The sequence below is a fragment of the Ovis canadensis genome, chromosome 5 (genome assembly GCF_042477335.2).
Source record: "Ovis canadensis isolate MfBH-ARS-UI-01 breed Bighorn chromosome 5, ARS-UI_OviCan_v2, whole genome shotgun sequence".
NCBI classification, from domain to species: domain Eukaryota; kingdom Metazoa; phylum Chordata; class Mammalia; order Artiodactyla; family Bovidae; genus Ovis; species Ovis canadensis.
In genome coordinates, this window is record NC_091249.1 from 3,300,246 (window position 1) to 3,306,245 (window position 6,000).

Genomic DNA, 6,000 nt, shown 5'->3' on the forward strand with positions numbered 1-6,000 from the left:
TGGGGAGACTCCAGAAGTACCCCAAGATCCATGTCAGCACTGGAGAGGAATCCTCAGGTTCCGGCCCCGACTCCGCACAAGGTCTTAGGCCCCGGCATCGACGGGAGAGGAATCCCTAGAGGCCCCCGAGGAACCCGCATGGGGACTGGCCTTTCCTGAGGCCACCAGAGCGGGTCCCTGAGGTCCCCGTCGTAAGTCGAGAGCACCTGCCGCAACTCGAGAAAATCCAGGAGGTTTTGCCCTCCAGGCCAGATGAGGCCCATTTCCGCTGAGGCTTCTCGAGGCCAATCACATCTAACCACTGGAACTTCCAAAGGTTCCTTCACACCCTTGCTGCAACTCAAGAAGTTCCCCGACATACCCGTCTGCACTCGAGAGGAAGCACGTGGGGTCCCGCACACATCCAGGGGAGCGCCGTTTCCGCCTACTATCTCGAGATGAGGGATCCTTTCCCTGTTTCGTAGGGAAAGAATTCCCGGCGTTCCCGTCGCATCTCAAGAGGAGGCGCTCTCCACAGGAAAGGCGAGAGGTCCTCCAGGGTCGTGCCACCATTCCAAGAGTCTCCCAGATGAGTCAGTCCATTCCAGAGGAACCTGTTTTCCCTGCACTGCCTTGACGTTCAAGCCGAGGATCGACTCCCACCACGTGTGCACGTGGAACAGCCCTGTGGGAAAGCCTCGTGGGAAAGCCTCGTGGGAAAGACTCGAGGGGAAAACATAGATCCTTTGATCCACGCGGCTGACTGCGTGACACTGCTGCTACCGCTCTGGAGGAAAGCGCAAGTGCATGCCCGCATTCGAGACGAGGACTGACTCCCCTGGGGAGACTCCAGAAGTACCCCAAGATCCATGTCAGCACTGGAGAGGAATCCTCAGGTTCCGGCCCCGACTCCACACAAGGTCTTAGGCCCCGGCATCGACGGGAGAGGAATCCCGAGAGGGCCCCGAGGAACTCGCATGGGGACGGGCCTTTCCTGAGGCCACCAGAGCGGTTCCCTGAGGTCCCGGTCGTAAGTCGAGAGCACCTGCCGCAACTCGCGAAAATCCAGGAGGTTTTGCCCTCCAGGCGAGATGAGGCCCATTTCCGCTGAGGCTTCTCGAGGCCAATCACGTCTAACCACTGGAACTTCCAAAGGGTCCTTCACACCCTTGCTGCATCTCAAGAAGTTCCCCGACATACCCGTCTCCACTCGAGAGGAAGCACGTGGTGTCCCGCACACATCCAGGGGAGCCCCGTTTCTGCCTCCTAGCTCGAGATGAGGGATCCATTCCCTGTTTCGTAGGGAAAGAATTCCCGGCGTTCTCGTCGCATCTCAAGAGGAGGCGCTCTCCACAGGAAAGGCGAGAGGAACTCCAGGGTCATGCCACCATTCCAAGAGTCCCCCAGATGTGTCAGTCCATTCCAAAGGAACCTGTTTTCCCTGCACTGCCTTGACGTTCAAGCCGAGGATCGACTCCCACCACGTGTGCACGTGGGACAGCCCTGTGGGAAAGCCTCGTGGGAAAGCCTCGTGGGAAAGACTCGAGGGATAACCATAGATCCTTTGATCCACGCGGCGGACTGCGTGACACTGCTGCTACCGCTCTGGAGGAAAGCGCAAGTGCATGCCCGCATTCGAGACGAGGACTGACTCCCCTGGGGAGACTCCAGAAGTACCCCAAGATCCATGTCAGCACTGGAGAGGAATCCTCAGGTTCCGACCCCGACTCCAAACAAGGTCTTAGGCCCCGGCATCGACGGGAGAGGAATGCCGAGAGGGCCCCGAGGAACTCGCATGGGGACTGGCCTTTCCTGAGGCCACCAGAGCGGGTCCCTGAGGTCCCCGTCTTAAGTCTAGAGCACCTGCCGCAACTCGAGAAAATCCAGGAGGTTTTGCCCTCCAGGCGAGATGAGGCCCATTTCCGCTGAGGCTTCTCGAGGCCAATCACATCTAACCATTGGAACTTCCAAAGGGTCCTTCACACCCTTGCTGCAACTCAAGAAGTTCCCCGACATACCCGTCTGCACTCGAGAGGAAGCACGTGGTGTCCCGCACACATCCAGGGAAGCCCCGTTTCCGCCTCCTAGCTCGAGATGAGGGATCCTTTCCCTGTTTCGTAGGGAAAGAATTCCCGGCGTTCCAGTCGCATATCAAGAGGAGGCGCTCTCCACAGGAAAGGCGAGAGGAACTCCAGGGTCGTGCCACCATTCCAAGAGTCCCCCAGATGTGTCAGTCCATTCCAGAGAAACCTGTTTTCCCTGCACTGCCTTGACGTTCAAGCCGAGGATCGACTCCCACCACGTGTGCACGTGGGACAGCCCTGTGGGAAAGGCTCGTGGGAAAGCCTCGAGGGAAAACCATAGATCCTTTGATCCACGAGGCGGACTGCGTGACACTGCTGCTACCGCTCTGGAGGAAAGCGCAAGTGCATGCCCGCATTCGAGACGCGGACTGACTCCCCTGGGGAGACTCCAGAAGTACCCCAAGATCCATGTCAGCACTGGAGAGGAATCCTCAGGTTCCGGCCCCGACTCCACACAAGGTCTTAGGCCCCGGCATCGACGGGAGAGGAATCCCGAGAGGCCCCCGAGGAACTCGCATGGGGACTGGCCTTTCCTGAGGCCACCAGAGCGGGTCCCTGAGGTCCCCGTCGTAAGTCGAGAGCACCTGCCGTAACTCGAGAAAATCCAGGAGGTTTTGCCCTCCAGGCGAGATGAGGCACATTTCCGCTGAGGCTTCTCGAGGCCAATCACATCTAACCACTGGAACTTCCAAAGGGTCCTTCACACCCTTGCTGCTACTCAAGAAGTTCCCCGACATACCCGTCTCCACTCGATAGGAAGCACGTGGTATCCCGCACACATCCAGGGGAGCCCCGTTTCCGCCTCCTAGCTCGAGATGAGGGATCCTTTCCCTGTTTCGTAGGGAAAGAATTCCCGGGGTTCCCGTCGCATCTCAAGAGGAGGCGCTCTCCACAGGAAAGGCGAGAGGAACTCCAGGGTCGTGCCACCATTCCAAGAGTCCCCCAGATGTGTCAGTCCATTCCAGAGGAACCTGTTTTTCCTGCACTGCCTTGACGTTCAAGCCGAGGATCCACTCCCACCACGTGTGCACGTGGGACAGCCCTGTGGGAAAGCCTCGTGGGAAAGCCTCGTGGGAAAGACCCGAAGGAAAACCATAGATCCTTTGATCCACGCGGCGGACTGCGTGACACTGCTGCTACCGCTCTGGAGGAAAGCGCAAGTACATGCCCGCATTCGAAACGAGGACTGACTCCCCTGGGGAGACTCCAGAAGTACCCCATGATCCATGTCAGCACTGGAGAGGAATCCTCAGGTTCCGGCCCCGACTCCACACAAGGTCTTAGGCCCCGGCATCAATGGGAGAGGAATCCCGAGAGGCCCCCGAGGAACTCGCATGGGGACTGGCCTTTCCTGAGGTCACCAGAGCGGGTCACTGAGGTCCCCGTCGTAAGTCGAGAGCACATGCCGCAACTCGAGAAAATCCAGGAGGTTTTGCCCTCCAGGCGAGATGAGGCCCATTTCCGCTGAGGCTTCTCGAGGCTAATCACATCTAACCACTGGAACTTCCAAAGGGTCCTTCACACCCTTGCTGCAACTCAAGAAGTTCCCCTACATACCCGTCTCCACTCGAGAGGAAGCACGTGGGGTCCCGCACACATCCAGGGGAGCCCCGTTTCCGCCTCCTAGCTCGAGATGAGGGATCCTTTCCCTGTTTCGTAGGGAAAGAATTCCCGGCGTTCCCGTCGCATCTCAAGAGGAGGCACTCTCCACAGGAAAGGCGAGAGGAACTCCAGGGTCGTGCCACCATTCCAAGAGACGCCCAGATGGGTCAGTCCATTCCAGAGGAACCTGTTTTCCCTGCACTGCCTTGACGTTCAAGCCGAGGATCGACTCCCACCACCTGTGAACGTGCGACAGCCCTGTGGGAAAGCCTCGTGGGAAAGCCTCGTGGGAAAGACTCGAGGGAAAACCATAGATCCTTTGATCCACGCGGCGGACTGCGTGACACTGCTGCTACCGCTCTGGAGGAAAGCGCAAGTGCATGCCCGCATTCGAGACGAGGACTGACTCCCCTGGGGAGACTCCAGAAGTACCCCAAGATCCATGTCAGCACTGGAGAGGAATCCTCAGGTTCCGGCCCCGACTCCACACAAGGTCTTAGGCCCCGGCATCGACGGGAGAGGAATCCCGAGAGGCCCCCGAGGAACTCGCATTGGGACTGGCTTTTCCTGAGACCACCAGAGCGGTTCCCTGAGGTCCCCGTCGTAAGTCGAGAGCACCTGCCGCAACTCGAGAAAATCCAGGAGGTTTTGCCCTCCAGGCGAGATGAGGCCCATTTCCGCTGAGGCTTCTCGAGGCTAATCACGTCTAACCACTGGAACTTCCAAAGGGTCCTTCACACCCTTGTTGCAACTCAAGAAGTTCCCCGACATACCCGTCTCCACTCGAGAGGAAGCACGTGGGGTCCCGCACACATCCAGGGGAGCCCCGTTTCCGCCTCCTAGCTCGAGATGAGGGATCCTTTCCCTGTTTCGTAGGAAAGAATTCCCGGCGTTCCCGTCGCATCTCAAGAGGAGGCGCCCTCCACAGGAAAGGCGAGAGGAACTCCAGGGTCGTGCCACCATTCCAAGAGTCCCCCAGATGTGTCAGTCCATTCCAGAGGAACCTGTTTTCCCTGCACTGCCTTGACGTTCAAGCCGAGGATCGACTCCCACCACGTGTGCACGTGGGACAGCCCTGTGGGAAAGCCTCGTGGGAAAGCCTCGTGGGAAAGACTCGAGGGAAAACCATAGATCCTTTGATCCACGCGGCGGAATGCGTGACACTGCTGCTACCGCTCTGGAGGAAAGCGCAAGTGCATGCCCGCATTCGAGACGAGGACTGACTCCCCTGGGGAGACTCCAGAAGTACCCCAAGATCCATGTAAGCACTGGAGAGGAATCCTCAGGTTCCGGCCCCGACTCCACACAAGGTCTTAGGCCCCGGCATCGACGGGAGAGGAATCCCGAGAGGCCCCCGAGGAACTCGCATGGGGACTGGCCTTTCCTGAGGCCACCAGAGCGGGTCCCTGAGGTCCCCGTCGTAAGTCGAGAGCACCTGCCGCAACTCGAGAAAATCCAGGAGGTTTTGCCCTCCAGGCGAGATGAGGCCCATTTCCGCTGAGGCTTCTCGAGGCTAATCACATCTAACCACTGGAACTTCCAAAGGGTCCTTCACACCCTTGCTGCAACTCAAGAAGTTCCCCGACATACCCGTCTCCACTCGAGAGGAAGCACGTGGGGTCCCGCACACATCCAGGGGAGCCCCGTTTCCGCCTCCTAGCTCGAGATGAGGGATCCTTTCCCTGTTTCGTAGGGAAAGAATTCCCGTGGTTCCCGTCGCATCTCAAGAGGAGGCGCTCTCCACAGGAAAGGCGAGAGGAACTCCAGGGTCGTGCCACCATTCCAAGAGTCCCCCAGATGTGTCAGTCCATTCCAGAGGAACCTGTTTTCCCTGCACTGCCTTGACGTTCAAGCCGAGGATCGACTCCCACCACGTGTGCACGTGGGACAGCCGTGTGGGAAAGCCTCGTGGGAAAGCCTCGTGGGAAAGACTCGAGGGAAAACCATAGATCCTTTGATCCACGCGGCGGACTGCATGACACTGCTGCTACCGCTCTGGTGGAAAGCGCAAGTGCATGCCCGCATTCGAGACGAGGACTGACTCCCCTGGGGAGACTCCAGAAGTACCCCAAGATCCATGTCAGCACTGGAGAGGAATCCTCAGGTTCCGGCCCCGACTCCACACAAGGTCTTAGGCGCCGGCAACGACGGGAGAGGAATCCCCAGAGGCCCCCGAGGAACTCGCATGGGGACTGGCCTTTCCTGAGGCCACCAGAGCGGGTCCCTGAGGTCCCCGTCGTAAGTCGAGAGCACCTGCCGCAACTCGAGAAAATCCAGGAGGTTTTGCCCTCCAGGCGAGATGAGGCCCATTTCCGCTGAGGCTTCTCGAGGCTAA